This window comes from Myxine glutinosa, chromosome 1 (assembly GCF_964187855.1).
Source record: "Myxine glutinosa chromosome 1, kmMyxGlut1.1, whole genome shotgun sequence".
Lineage (NCBI taxonomy): Eukaryota > Metazoa > Chordata > Myxini > Myxiniformes > Myxinidae > Myxine > Myxine glutinosa.
The window spans coordinates 127,055,317-127,071,744 of NC_136261.1; positions in this window are offsets into that span (position 1 = coordinate 127,055,317).

A 16,428-nucleotide genomic window follows, 5' to 3' on the forward strand; every position below is an offset into this window, starting at 1 on the left:
TGCTCAGCTTGACTCTGTGGAAACCAAGGCCTTAACCATTATTATAATCTCCCGTGATGAAGCTGAGTCTATGGGCCTATTACTTTCCCATCGCAGACAGGTTGGTGGTCTCTCTGTCTTCTACCACCCCGACTGATCTTTCAGCTCCTGCTCTTTCCATGCTTTGTCTCCTACCTCCCCCAGAGGTTTCTGCAGGGCACATGTGGTCCAGCATTAACCCCTTCTAGTGAAACTCCCAAAATCTAGCATTACTGACCACCTACAGTCATTGGTTTCTCTTTTTCCCTGCCTGTTGAATCAACTTCCACATCCTCTTAAATCTCGTTCTTCCTTCCAAGTCTTCAAGACAGCTGTTCAGCACCGTCTCAGATCATCCTGCATCCAGAACCTTGACCTTTTCTACCTCTGTGAACCCCCTTCGTCCCCCAAGCCCACCTCCTTCCAAATTTCCAGTTTTTCCTTCCTGAGAGTTTGCTTCTATATCCATCTTGCGTCCTCATCCGTCCTCGCCTTGTGTCCTCATCTACCTCTCATTCCTCTGCACATCCCTTATTTGTCCTTCAACACTGCTGTTGGTGTGTTTGCCCCTCTCTTTTACTGCTCCTGTTATTCTGTTATGTTCTGATGCATTCTATGGTCTATCTCTTCCATGAGCCTTGACTTTGTATCCAATTTTTTGCAAAAAAAAACAAACATTCCCACCATGCTTATTAAGCTTAGACAAGATGTACAGATACCTGGAGGTATTGCTGACCTGATGCTCAACTTGATGATTCCATTTGATATCATCCTGAATTATGACACCAGGAACGTTCATACATGAACCTGTTTCCAAGGAAACACCATCGATCATGAGCTGAACAAGAGGTTGCGGGTTGTGAAGAAATGATGTCCGCATGATTGCCCTGCATTTCTCCAGTGTCGGTGTCATGTCATTGCTATTTCACCACTCGCTGAAAAACCCGATGCTACTTCATGCAAGGCTTCTTCTGAGTTGGTGTATGATGTCTTTACTCTTGTAACTCCTGTGTATGACGTCATACTTACTAAATAGTGATCAATAGAACATCCCCTCAATGGAAGAATTAGTTCATTTCTGAAATATTTGTTGTAGTACATCAAATCACAAAGCAACCATGATTTATTAGAAGAGAAAATAACGGCGTGAGTCAGCACTCAGCACCTTCCCTCGAGTGCGTTTCACTTGGAAACTGCAAACACGAGCACATTCAGGAAATTTCTGCCAGCTTGACTCTGTGAAAGCTGTCAAGTGTTGAATCACACCTTCCTTGTGCATTAGGCACTTGGTAAAATCCATTATGATTTATGAGTTTCAGATCCTGAAAAGAAGAATTTGACTATAGCAAGATGGCACTCAGATGAGAATTGCCAAATGAGACTTTAACCATTATACGATGCACATACTTTACAGATAAGCCACACAAAAAATTTCCCCAACATCCTGAACACATAAAATGCCATAAACTGCGAACAGCAATCGGTCTCGTCTTTTCACATAGTTCGTGTGGCAGCAACTGTGGTGGAAGCAGCTCCAACACTGTAAACAAATTCACATCCAAGCCTTCGTATGTTATATATGAACAGCCGTCTTCGGCTATGAAGGGCAAACGTAACATGACTTCATAAGTACTCCTGCAATAGAGAGGCACGTGCCTCTTGAAAAGCCAAAGTAAAACTTGTGCAAACATGTATACATTAGCTAGTCGAACATTTGCATGGATGCGCACATGATGTTGCATACAGGGTGAGTAACAAATATGTAACAGTGATAAAGTTGTAGGATAATGGGAGCGAAGATTACATGTGCTCTTAGCTCTTACACGAGCCACGACTTAGTATTGTTATGTATTATCTCCCCAAACCCCGGTTACGGTGCACCGCCGAGTCTGGAGCGGGAACACGGCAGAAAGATTTGTCATTTTTCGTGTTCTAATAAACCATGGTAAAACCACACCAATGCAATTGTAGAACAAAACAAGTAATTGTATTAAGAACTCTCACATGCACAATAATAACACTATGAAAGAAAGTACAATGAAAATATCACTTGCATCAAATGAACAATACATATGATGGGACCATCATTCCCCAATGCTATCAAAGCAATAAACTCATATGCCAAACGTGAGTGGGATGTAACATCCCCAAAGTCCGTGCACGGATCTCCACGCTGGTTGAAGATCGAGGTCGTGCAGAACGGCAAAACAACAGACAGGTATTGGCGCGGCTGTGGATGAGGAGTTACGATGTAAGAGGTCGATATGGGAATTAAGAGGATAGGTAAACCAACGGCAATCAACACGATGAGGTCGACATGGAAATCCCAACGGCAAAACAAGATTCACCAAGCAGACAGCCTCTTCTTCTTCGAGGACAAAATGGCGTATAGGACAACAATGGAAGGGCTTGATTTCTCCAACGATGACTCGCACTTAGTGATAAAACCTGAGACGCAAGTTTAATTGCACTCGCAATATAGGACGATGATGCGGGCAATCCCTTTCACGGGAAGCCTCAACTCATTCGCGACCAATATATAAAAACAAGTCCGCTCGCAGCCTCGACATGACTCACAGCTCTCTCTCGTCCTCTCTCTGCCCATATCCATCTCACTTCTTCCGGTCTCTTTGCCGCGTTTTCCTTTTTCCTTCATAACCATTTATTTTTACCTTTTACTAAAGTCATCTCCATTTCACACAAAAATCTTCACAACAATATTACCTGGAACTAAAAATCCTACAAGTATATAATAACAACAAAGGCAGAAGTGACGAATCCGTAACAGTATACAAAAGAATAATAAAAAAATAAAAAGGAATACTGTATCAAGGTCAGTCGAGATTCTAACATAACATGAAGCTGTACTTGGAGCAACATATTGAGGCCTTGTGTATTTTTTTTTTTTTTTTTGCAGTGTCTGAGGTCTAGGGGCATAACATCGGCCATTACCCAACACTTTCCAGTTCAAAAGGAATATTTTAAATTCATTGTTCCTTTCATTTTCCTTTCTATTAGTAATCGTGCATTATTACCCCGCACGCGCAAAGTGAAAAGTGGGGTGAAGCAATTTGTTAACTCTGTCTGTCTGTCTGTCTGTCTGTCTGTCTACAGATGTCACTTTATGATTGAGTAACTACTTACTTCCAATTGAATTTTATATTTTGAATACTGTAGAATTCGAATTGGAACAAGAATCAGAACATAAAATCTGCAGTTTTTTGCAGTACCTTAGCTCTGAATTTGGAAAATTGTACGGAAGATCGTCCTTATCGCAGATGCACAGAGAGGGGAAGGTAATTGTTTTTTAGTCTGTCTGGAAGTCAAATAAAATTAAAAATCATTCAAAACAGTAAACTTACTGTTTTACGGACGTCATAAAGGACACAAACAACAGGCATGAAGAACTGGTTTAATGTGTTAAATAAAGTGGTGTAAAAGATGGCACATGAACAGCGGTAAACTTCCGAAAAAGGTTTGTTTTGGGGGTTTTTTTCCTCCACCCTTTAAAACTTTTATTTTACTTCAATTGAATTATGTATATACTACATGAACACTGTAGAACACAAATCACCTTGTTGGCACTTCAAAAAAAAACTCCAATTTACCAATACCTGGACAACATATTATGACATTTTAGGGATTTAGGCCATCTTGACCAATCAAAATTTGCCGCACATAACCAATCAAAATTTGCCGCACATAACCAATCAAGATTTGCCGCACATAACCAATCAAAATTTGCCGCATATTGGGGAATATCGAAATTCAGACAAAATGTCGGCTCAGGTGTTCGGAAATGCAAAGCAAGAGTTGAAAATACCGTTCTCATGTACCTTTTCTCAAGACAGTGCCGGGTAAGGTGTTCTATGAAATCTCAATCTCGAGAAGTATCTGTTTGTGTTTGTTTGTTTGAGTTATATGCATTCCTAAACCAGTAGGTGGAATGGGTTGGAAATGAATGGCTGAAAACAGGGTGTGCTTGGGTAGGTTTGAGGAGGGTATGGAGGAACGGGGTGTAAAGAAAAACTTAATCAGTCATTTTTAAAGTCGTCTTGCTATGGCATGGTTGGGGTTCAAACCACCGACCTCCCAGACTCAGAGCAGATGCTCTAACCATTACACCACCGTGGCTGCTGGTTCATGGCAGGCCTCGGATTGGGTACTCATGTAGCTTGTCCTTGTCTCTGGGGGTATGTTTTGTGCAACAGTAACAGGGATAAGCATGAGGTGTGCATCTGTTGGAAGAAGACATTGGACTTCCCCCACCGACCCCCCCCCCCCCCCCCCACTCCCCAACCATGTAGGCCAGTGCGTACGTAATAAATAGATTACCCTTTCATTGCAAAATCACCAGAAATAATTTCTCGCCTGCCAACTAAACGCAGAGCATTTTAAATAATATACAGTACCCATCCTACATCAAGTAGTTCACTGGCTATGCCCACCAAATGTGCAGATGATTTATCTGTTATCAAATGTGCAGATGATGTAGTAATTAGTGAATTCCTATTGAATCAAACAAGTGAATATGTGAACAGAGTCCAGAAGTTTGTAGACTGGGGCGACCCCGTCATTTGGTTCTTCATGTCAATAAGACAAAGTAAATTATTTTTTATTTTCTCCGCTCACCGGGAGTCTATGACCATTTTATTATCCCGAGTAGGGGAGCCAAAGTGCAAAAATGTGCCTATTTAAGGTTTTAGGTGGTCAAACATGGTATTGTGGCGGACACAAAAGCCCACTGGCGTGGTGACATCATTCCGCGCACCAAGTGGGCGGTGGCCACGCCCGAGGGGTAGGCGTGGCCTCATGATATACACCGGGCGTGCAGCCCGGAGCGCGCCAGTGTTACAGTGAGCTCCTGAAATAAAGACGCTTATAAGTTACCGCTTGTCCGCTTCCTCCTTGCTCGCAAGCAGCGCGCGTAACGCCGCGCTTTACTGGTGACCCCCTCGACGTTGGATCTGCCGGAGCGATCCTTCCACACGCGACGCCATTGCCATGGCCAACTTCATCAAACTTCCCGAATTTTGGGAGGCTCAGGCCGAAGTCTGGTTCGTCCAGGCCGAAGCCCAATTTCAGCTTCGGCGCCTCACCGGCGATGACACGCGCTATTGCCACGTCGTCGCCTCCCTCGGGCCCGGCACGGCCGCTCGAGTTGTGTCCGTCCTTCGCCACCCACCGGACGGCCACAAGTACGAGGCACTCAAGCGGCTACTCCTAGCCACGTTCGGCCTCACGGACGACGCACGGGCCGACCGCCTCCTGGATCTCCCCGAGCTCGGTGACACGCGCCCGTCGGTCCGAATGGACCATATGCTGTCACTGTTGGGCGACGAAGCCCCCGGTTCTCTATTCCGGGCGCTTTTCCGTCGCCAACTTCCAGCGCAGGTTCGCCTCGCGTTGGCCGGGACCGGGCTAACTGAACCCCGAGCATTGGCAGCTGAGGCGGACAAGTACTTCGCCGCTTCGGACACGCGGGCGAGAGTCGGCGTGGCCGTCACGGCCCTCGTGGCTGATGCTGCTGATGCTGCTGATCCACAGCATCAGCTTATACAGCATATGCAGCATGCTGATACGCACCTCGTGACCGCCGCCACGCCCCGCCCACCGCCGCGGCGAAAACCGCCACCGCGGGGAAACCCGCCAACTCCACCGGCCTGGCGGAGCCAGCCGCGCTCCTCCAGCTCCACCACCTGGTGCTGGTTCCACGCCAAGTTCGGCCACGAAGCTCGGCAGTGTCATCCGCCATGCTCCTTCAACAGGTCGGGAAACGCCCGGGCCGACGCTCAATAGTGGCGATGAGCGCCGGCCGTTCGAGCAGCCTGCTGTTCATAACGGACACCTTCTCCGGGCGCCGTTACCTGTGCGACACGGGAGCGCAGGTGAGTGTCGTTCCGGCCGGCACGTCAGACAAGCACGCCGCGGGTGGGGGCCCCGCGCTGCTTGCCGCGAACGGGACGCCCATCCGTACGTACGGAAAACGCTGCCTCTCTCTGCGGTTCGGAGGGCAGGTTTTCCGATGGACGTTCGTCACCGCCGACGTGCCCATGGCACTGCTTGGCGCGGACTTCCTGTGCGCTAATGGGCTCCTGGTCGACATCAAGCGCAGACGTCTTGTCCAGGCCGAGACGTTCAGCTCGCTCGCTTGTGCGTTGCCCAGCTCAACGAGCGGCTTGCCGAACGGTTTGGTTCCGGCCACGTTGGTCTGTACGCTTCCGGCAGCGGACGCATTCACCCGCCTCCTCGCCGGCTTCCCGGCCCTCACGCGGCCCACCTTCTCGGCGGGGGCCGTCAAGCACGGGGTGGCCCATCACATCCCCACCGTCGGGCCACCGGTCTACGCCCGGGCACGCCGCCTCGAGCCGACGAAGCTGGCGGTGGAAAAAGCGGCGTTCGCTACCCTGGAGCGACTCGGCATCGTTCGGCGCTCAGAGAGCGCTTGGGCGTCGCCGCTGCACATCGTGCCGAAGCCCGGCGGGGGATGGCGACTGTGCGGGGACTATCGCCGTCTCAATGACGCCACGACTCCCGACCGCTACCCCGTCCCCCACATTCAGGACTTTTCCGCCCGTTTGGCGGGCATGTCCTTCTTCTCGAAGGTGGACCTCATACGCGTCTACCATCAGGTCCCCGTCAGGCCGGAGGACGTCCCGAAGACGGCGATCATCACGCCATTCGGACTCTTTGAGTTCCTGCGCATGCCCTTCGGTCTGAAGAATGCGGCTCAGGCGTTCCAGCGACTGATGGACAGCGTCCTGCGCGACTTGGATTTTGTCTACGTCTACCTGGACGATATCCTCGTCGCCAGCGCATCCCGCGAAGAGCACCTACGCCACCTCCGCATGCTTTTCGAACGCCTGGGCCAGCATGGCCTGATTGTGAACCCCGCAAAGTGCTGGTTCGGCGCCACCATAATCGATTTTCTGGGGCACCGTGTCACCAGGCACGGAGCCGTCCCCCTGCCGGCCAAGGTGGAGGCGGTGAAGGGGTTTCCGCGCCCCTGCACGATCAGAGGGCTGCAGGAGTTCCTGGGCATGGTGAACTTTTACCATCGGTTCCTGCCCTGTATCGCCCAGCTCCTGCGCCCCCTGCACGAAGCTCTCCGAGGTAAGCCGGGCAAAGGCGACGTTACCTGGACCGAGCAGATGGACACGGCGTTTACGGGCGCGAAGCTCGCCTTGGCTAACGCCACCATGCTCGCGCACCCGGCGCCCGATGCACCGATCGCCCTCACCACCGATGCCTCGGACTACGCGGTGGGCGCGGTGCACGAGCAATGGGTGCGTGGAGCTTGGCAACCGCTGGCGTTCTTTAGCCGGCAGCTTCACCCGCCCGAACGCCGTTACAGTACCTTCGACCGCGAGTTGCTCAGGCTTCACTTGGCGGTCAGGCACTTCCGCCATCTGCTCGAGGGCCGTGCGTTCACTGCCTTCGTCGACCACAAGCCGCTGATTTTCGCGATGGGCAAGGTCACCGAGCCGTGGTCGGCCCGGCAGCAGCGTCACCTCTCGGCCGTGTCCGAGTACACGACGGACATCCAGCACGTCACGGGGAAGGACAACCCGGTGGCGGATTGCCTTTCCCGGGCCGTCGCCCACGCAGTCCACCTCGGCATCGACTATGCCCGGATGGCAGTGGAACAGGCCGCTGACCCCGACGTCCAGGCCTTGTGGACCGCCGTCACGGGCCTCCGCGTCACCGAGGTGGCGTTCGACGACGCGGGCACGGCCCTCTTGTGCGACGTCTCCCTCGGGCGTCCTCGCCCCATCGTGCCCGCGGGCTGGCAGCTCCAGGTGTTTGACGCCATCCACGGCCTGTCCCACCCGGGCGCGAGGGCCTCCCAAAGGCTGATCGCCGACAAGTTCGTCTGGCATGGCCTCCGGAAGGCCGTCCGTGGCTGGGCCAGGACGTGCCTCGCGTGCCAGCGCGCCAAGGTCGAATAAAGTGGTATTCGGGTGGTTCCGGTATTTGGGACCGTAGGGACGGAAAGTGCAGGTACGGGGTGCTTGGCACTCCCCAGCCGGCCCGCTCTGAAGGTTCGGATCGGGACACCGGGATTCATTCCGGTCGCCCGGTCGGCCCGGAGGTGGGGGTGCGGGGCCTGTCACGGAACGTCAAAACAAACGGCCTGCCGGGGCTGCCCAAAAGTCGGGCGTGAGGGGCGCGTCCACTAATGGAACGCCTCTCGCTTCCCAGATCGAGGGCCACGTGGTCAGGAGAACCTCGTCCCTTCTGGTTGCCTGCCGTCCCACCGGGAGCGCTGGCAGGGTGTACTTCAAACTAAGCTTAAGTGTCAAGTGTTAAGTTCCTCCTTGCCCTCGCAAGGGAAAGGCTAGGGACAAGCTCTTCCAAATTTCCAAACACTAGAAATCGGACGTCTCAAATTAATTAACTAATTTGTTAATACATCTCAGTCGCCCGCGACCTCTCTAGCGCGGGCGTCGAACCAGTTCATTTCCGGGCGACCGGGCCGAGTATCGGCTCGGCCGTGGCCGAAGCCGTTGATTCCACCGTAGCACGCTAACGCGTAGGCTCGCGCATCCCTGGTCCGCCGGGGCTCCGCGGGTGTCCTACCGTGCCCACATCGCCATGCTCCCTGAATAAGAGAGTCAGACGTGGTGCCCGGGGACGGAGTTCGCTGGGCCCCTTTCCCTCGCGGTCCCCCTGTGCTGTCTTTCCCTCGTGGTCCCCCTGTGCTGTCTTTCCCTCGCGGTCCCTCTGTGCTGTCTTTCCCTCGTGGTCCCCCTGTGCTGTCTTTCCCTCGTGGTCCCTCTGTGCTGTCTTTCCCTCGTGGTCCCCCTGTGCTGTCTTTCCCTCGTGGTCCCCCTGTGCTGTCTTTCCCTCGAGGTCCCCCTGTGCTGTCTTTCCCTCGTGGTCCCCCTGTGCTGTCTTTCCCTCGTGGTCCCCCTGTGCTGTCTTTCCCTCGTGGTCCCTCTGTGCTGTCTTTCCCTCATGGTCCCCCTGTGCTGTCTTTCCCTCACGGTCCCCCTGTACTGTCTTTCCCTCGCGGTCCCCCTGTACTGTCTTTCCCTCACGGTCCCCCTGTACTGTCTTTCCCTCGTGGTCCGCCTGTGCTGTCTTTCCCTCGCGGTCCCCCTGTACTGTTATTCCCCCGTGGTCCCACTGTACTGTCTTTCCCTCGCGGTCCCCCTGTGCTGTCTTTCCCTCGTGGTCCCCCTGTGCTGTCTTTCCCTCGTGGTCCCCTGTGCTGTCTTTCCCTCGTGGTCCCCCTGCACTGTCTTTCCCTCACGGTCCCCCTGTACTGTCTTTCCCTCGCGGTCCCCCTGTACTGTCTTTCCCTCGTGGTCCCCCTGTGCTGTCTTTCCCTCGTGGTCCCCCTGTACTGTCTTTCCCTCATGGTCCCCCTGTACTGTCTTTCCCTCGCGGTCCCTCTGTGCTGTCTTTCCCTCATGGTCCCCCTGTGCTGTCTTTCCCTCGCGGTCCCCCTGTGCTGTCCTTCCCTCGCGGTTGTCAGCTCTTTCACGAGCCTCGATTCAGTATAGAAAAAAAAAAAAAAAAGGCAGTGTGTGTGTGTGTGTGTGTGTGTATGTGCGTCTCTTCCACAACTCCAAATCCATGAAATCTAGTGGCCCCAAACTTTACTTGCACACCTCCCGAACTCAAAGGGAGTGCCTGAAAGAAAACTGGGTGTTTGGGTGTGTTTAACACCCCCTTTTTGACGATAATTAACAGCCTTATTTAATTAAAATAAAAACAGGCTTTATCCTTGATCAGTCCGCTATCCCTCGCAGGGGTCTTGTGCTTTTTCGGCCTGCTTAAAAACGCCTTGCCTTGAAACAGGCCGCAATGGTTCATGCATGATTAAGCACTCAAAATTTATGTTTTCACTTTTCTCACTCACATTATTAAATGTCTCATCTTCATACCTACAAATTGCTGTATACATCATTATTGTAGGTGCTATGACTGTACAAACTCTTCCCGTGGGTTCTGGGTTATCAATTCTACGTCTTCATCTACCCCCACCGGCATTCGACCGCATTGACTAGCCATGGTACGAATTAAATTTGTTTTTAGTACTAAATTTCGGTCGCTCGCAATTTTGGGGCCAATTCGTCCAAAAAAAATTTGTTAGGGTTCCCAATCCCACTCCCGGACACCAAATGTTACGGCCAATAAGTAAATTTGGTGTCCAAAATTTTGGTGTTCAAAAATTTTGTCCCGGGTTCCAAATCCCCACTCTTGACTACCAAATGTTACGGATCTCCGCCGCCCTTCTTCCCCTTACCAAGGGGGGGATTAATCCCCTTGTTCTTTCTGGGCTTGGCGGAACCGAGAGACTTGAAACGCCTCTTCCGGGCAAAACGCAAGGTAGGGTTTCGGGACTAAGTCTCGCTCATACCTAAATCCTTGCGCCGCCACGGAAGCGAGGAAGCAAGCCTCGCACGAGCCACGTGTGATCTGGGTACACCGAGCGGATTGAGTAACACGTGGTCCGTGCAGTCTTAGTAGTGTAACCCGATTTGAGCGGTTCTATTCGTACCACGCTTAGCCAATGAGGAAATCACAGGAACGATCGAATGGAAAAGGAAGAACACAGGTTTAATTATTATTCGCACACGTATGTACAATGATCGGGACGCAGAGACACAGAGCAGCACTTAGTCAGTCTTATCTTACTTCCTAGACTCGGGCCCGTCACACTCACACAGGGAATTGCAGGCAGGTTGATGTTCCGCCCAGACGCGTCGATGTGGTTGTCCTGGAACGGCCCCGTCTGGCTCTCCACGGTCCCAGCACGTCCCGCGAAGAAGGCAAGCAGGCGGTGGAAAGAACCTCGTAGCGCGTCTCCCGAACAAAAGGCAGCCGATGAGGTAGAACTGAAAATACATGTCTCTCAGCGCAGCTGGCGGTTACACAGCCGTTATCACTCGCGTAACTTAATGCACTGTACGCAGCTCGGCCTAAGTTCAACCGAGCGTCGCTTTATATATGAGCGCGTATTCTGGTTCATGCGCGTTTTCTGCCGATCGCGTATCTCTCAAAGTCCTCTTCGGCTCACCGCGCTGCTTCAACTCTCGAGTCCTTTGACGCTCTCAACTCCTGCTCGTCAACGAGTCTTCTTTCTCATCAGCGAGTCCTTTTACTACTGCGAGTCCTTGACGCTCTTACTCCTTGCGAGTCAACCATTCCTCTCAGGGGCTTTGCGCGACCGCTTATATAGATACGCCCCGAACCTTCTTGAACCCTCTCGAACCTTCCAATCACGCCCTGTGATGCAGTGCTGCCGCCACACCCTCTGAGCCCTGGTTGGCGGCTCGTGCTTACCGTCAGCTCCTCTGCCGCCCCTCATTCGGCCCCGCCCCGACCCTCCTAGGCCTGCCTCATGTTAATTCGCCCAAAATGAACCAAAGTCAGCATAAAGGGACATGAGGCTAGGGAGGCGGCATAGTCAGTAGAAGTAGGACCTATTCTCCTTACTCTACTCAACGCAGAACCAACATAGGAAAAGGACTAAGCTCACAAATACGAAGAGATATAATAACTAATAATATAATAATATAATATAAGAGAGATAATAACTACACTATCGCGAGGCTACATGTTGCTTGTGTGACTAACTATGAGGGGGAAATTTTAACCTTTATTATACTGACTGTACAAAACTCAAAACCACAACTATATATATATATACAGTGGGACCTCTAAATCCGAATTTAATTCGTTCCAGCGGCAGTTCGGATTGGGAAAAGTTCGGAATTAGAAACTATTTTCCTCATAAGAAATAATGGAAAGTGAATTAATCCGTTCCTGGACCCCAAAAACCCATTATCAAGACACTGTTAACTGCAAATACACATGATTCAAGGTAAAATGAGATGAGTAAATGCCCTAAATATCAAATAATAATAATAATAAAAAACAAGAAATAAATGTACTAACATGAAAATAACTGCATTTACCTTAGTGGAGAGTTCTGATGGTGCATGTGGAAGCCGGAGAGGAGGAAGGAGGAGAGGGTTTTATTGCTTGGAAGGTGAGGCACCTTCCAAGGCTAACATCAAGATGACTGTGCTTCTGGTGTTTGCTCTCTTTGTCTCTTAACACCACGTGTAGAGGGTTGGGGCTCACTAGGCTTGCTTTCTAGAGAACCACCTCTCCAAAGTTGCCTGGTGTTGGCGACTCTTCTCCTCAAGATAGCCTTCACAGAAGGGGCAAACTACTCATGAATCCACTCAGTGAAGAACTGCCTGGTAGCCCATGCTTTCACGTTTGCCCTCCACGTTCGGTTATAGAAATACATTCGGAATTAGGGACAAAATTTTCTCGAATTTACGGTTCGGAATTAGAGTAGTTCGAGATGAGGGGCGTTCGGAATTAGGGGTCACTACTGTATATATATATATATATATATATGCATGCACAGCATATCTATCTACTATATAAGAGAGATGTCTGTCTGTCTGTGTCGCCATTTTTCTCAGAGTTGGCTGAACGGATCTTCGTCAAACATTCAGAGGTTCATCAGTGAGTGCCTGGGAGTGTTTTTGGCAAAAATAAAAAATAAAATAAAAATTATGAAACCAAAACAGATCGTTTTTCTGGAGTACCCCCCAAAAACAAACAAACAAAAAAACGCTCGATAGTGCCTAAGCCTTTTTAAATTAATGAGTTATATACAAGTACACATTCACATAAATAAATACAAACAATCACCAGACATTTGAATTCAAATAAATCAAACAATTCTGGAAGTGTCCGAATTTGGTGGTACGGCTTTTTCTTCTTCCTGATTAGCATCACACCTAACTTAGAAACGTGAGCCACATTCACCCACCAGCATATATATGTATGTATATATATATATATATATATATATATATATATATATATATATATATATATATATATATATATATGTATGTATATATATATATATATATATATATATATATATTTATATATATATATATATATATATATATATATATATATATATATATATTTATATATATATATATATATATATATATATATATATATATATATATATATAAACATATATAAACCCCCTTCCTCTCCTGCCTCCGGGTATTCATGCTAGTATATAATACATACAGTAAAGCTCTTTCTAACCACTAAAAGACTGATATTAATGCTAAGTACATTCTGGGAGTCGTATAAAGCTGACATCTGGCATGTCAACGGACATCAAAGCCGTTACACCGGGAAAAATCACAGAACTGACGGAAAGTGCTCGTACATGAAAATGTATGTTAAAAACCGTAAACACATCCATAACCAAAAAAAAAACCTCAATCAATATCGAGAATTTGAAAATTGTTATTTCTATAACTGCAAGCTGTAAACAAGCTGTAAAATAAAAATCTCAATGAAAATTTATGTAAAAGCCGTAATATATATATATATATATATATATATATATATATATATATATATATATATATATATATATATATATATGTATGTATATACGTATATATATATATATATATATATATATATATATATATATATATGTATGTATATACGTATATATATATATATATATATATATATATATATATATTTATATATATGTATATATATATATATATATATATATATATATATATATATATATATATATATATATATATAGAAGATGGTTGAAGACCGTATGTAAAAACTGTAAAAAAAAACGAAACGGTTGAAAAATAACACGTTTAATTTTTCACCTTAACATTGTCTTAACATCTTATCACCTTATCATTGTTCTTAGCATTTGTAATTTTAATTTCAAAAATGATGTCCGCTGTGATAAAAATTATACCGCTTGTGACTGTATCACCATCGCTTACAAACATCGTTTGATAAAGAACGGCTTGCTTTTATGGCATTATTTCACGAGCCTCTATATACGCCACGAGGCCAGACATAACAGCGGTGAACTAAGCAGCCTTTATGTAATCTGTAATACTATATAGATTTCCCACTCTCTTTTAAAAATAGCAGAACTTTGATTATATACTTTAATTAGTCTGTGAGAGACCATTGTGGAAAATCACATCATATAATGCATAAAATCACTCAAAGCTCCTAATTTAACTTGCATGAGAACAGCTGAGTAACCGCCCTTTGCCGTAAAAGTCCGCCCTTTGCCGTAAAAGTCAGCCGCTTGCCGTTCCACCTGATATATCTCCTTCGTTCGAGAGACGCACTACGAGTCCCTGTCTTTGCCGATCACCATCTTCACGGGACGCACGTGGACCACGGAGAGCCGGACGGGGCCGATCCTGGACGACCACATCGGCACGTTGGTGAACATCGACATCTGCAATCCCCTGTGTGAGTGTGAGTGAGACGGGCCCGTTGTCCAGGGATAAGTTAAGACTGTATAAGGATTTCTCTGTGTCTCTTCGTCCTGGAACTGTAAATACGTGTGGGAATCATTAAACCCATCTGTTCTTCCTTTCTTCTTGATTCGATCGTTCCCGTGATTTCTCCATTTGACCAAGCGTGGCACGAATAAGATCGCTCCAATCAGGGTCCATTAATTGAGACTGCGCGGATCACGTGTACGCAAACCACCTTTGGCGCAAACCGCCTCTATTCCTCGGTGAAGTGGCTGTTTGGACTCTGGAGTGGTGCCAAGAAGAAGATCCTGAAGCGGCTCAGATGGTTCAGGAAGCATAGTCAGCTGAACTTTGCCATTAGTGCAACACATGCCTGGTGTTTCTTTATCCCACTTTTTGGAGCTATATTTGCCACGAATATTAGACATGGAACCAATGGTCACTAATTCATGTGATGCATAATCATGGCTTGGATCATAATTGAAAGCACCTTGGTACCAATGTTGCGTAGTGAATGTTCGAGATCTTACCTCAGCATGACTTGTCCTATCTCTTTGACGCCTTGTCTGACGTTCATCTGGAGTTTCCTCCTGCCGTCGAGTTGACTGCCGGAAGACCTGTTCTTGGAGGCGAGACTGCCTCTGTTCTAGTGCTTCCTGCTGCCTTTCAGCTCTTCGTCTGGCAGCGTTTTCTTGGAGTCGTGACTGTCTTTCCTCGAGTGTCTCTTGGTCTATAAGAGCTGATCGCCTGCGTGCCAGGGTTTGAAGTTCCTGCTGATGTGCCGCATCTGTCCGTGCTTCTCTTCGTGTCTGCATATGGAGATCTGCAGGCGACTTTCCGAAATTTGGCCGCTTTTTGGGTGGCATTGTAGTAGGGAAATCTGTCGCTTTTCGTATGATAATGGAAAGAGGTGGGAAAAACGCTCGTTTTTTATGGAAAACGTTCGCTTTACTTATAAAATAGGAATAAATCGGAGATTTTCGAAGGTAGGAATAAATCGGAATAAACAAAATAGGAATAAATCGGAGAAATAGGAATAATAATAATAATGAAGAAACGTGGCGAAACGTTCGCTATTAAAATGAATGTTGAAGTAACGCCACGGCTTATATAGGATTATTAGGACGGGCGGAGACCTTAGGGAGGCGGAGACTATTTAAATTGTCCAATAGAAAAAGGGTAAAAAAAATTGACCCTTCTAGAAAGGTCAAATATTTCGTGGTCCCTCCTTTTTGGGGTTTTTTTTTTGAGTTCGAGTAGAAGTTCGAGCAGAAATAGGAATAAATCGAGAAATAGGAATAATAATAATAATGATGAAACGAGGCGAAAACGTTCGCTATTAAAATGAATGTTGAAGTAACGCCACGGCTTATATAGGATTATTAGGAGGGGCGGAGACCTTAGGGAGGTGGAGACTATTTAAATTGTCCAATAGCAAAAGGGTAAAAGAAATTTGACCCTTCTAGAAAGGTCAAATATTTCGTGGTCCCACCTTTTTGGGTTTTTTTTTTTTTTGAGTTCGAGCTCGGGGAGTGCGATTTCAGTAAATTTTAAAGACTGCCATTGGATTCCCCATATAAAACTACCCCTAGTTGTGCACCATTAAGACCTCAAAGTAAGCGCATACGGATTTGTATACCTAACGACACCACAAACAGACATTGCCGTTTATTATATATATATATATATATATATATATATATATATATATATATATATATATATATATATATATATATATATATATATATATATATATATATATATATATATATACATATATACATTTACATATATATATATACATATACATATATATATACATATATATATACATATACATATATATATATATATACATATATATATATATATACATATATATATATATACATATATATATATATATATATATATATATATATATATATATATATATATATATATATATATATATATAATATTGTTACGGAACCCAACGTCGGCCTCTTTCCCCCCTTATCGAGGGGGGATTAATCCCCTCGTCTATGACTGACCGACGTGGTCCTCGAAGTTACAACGTCCTTACCGGACCGACGGTAGGTAG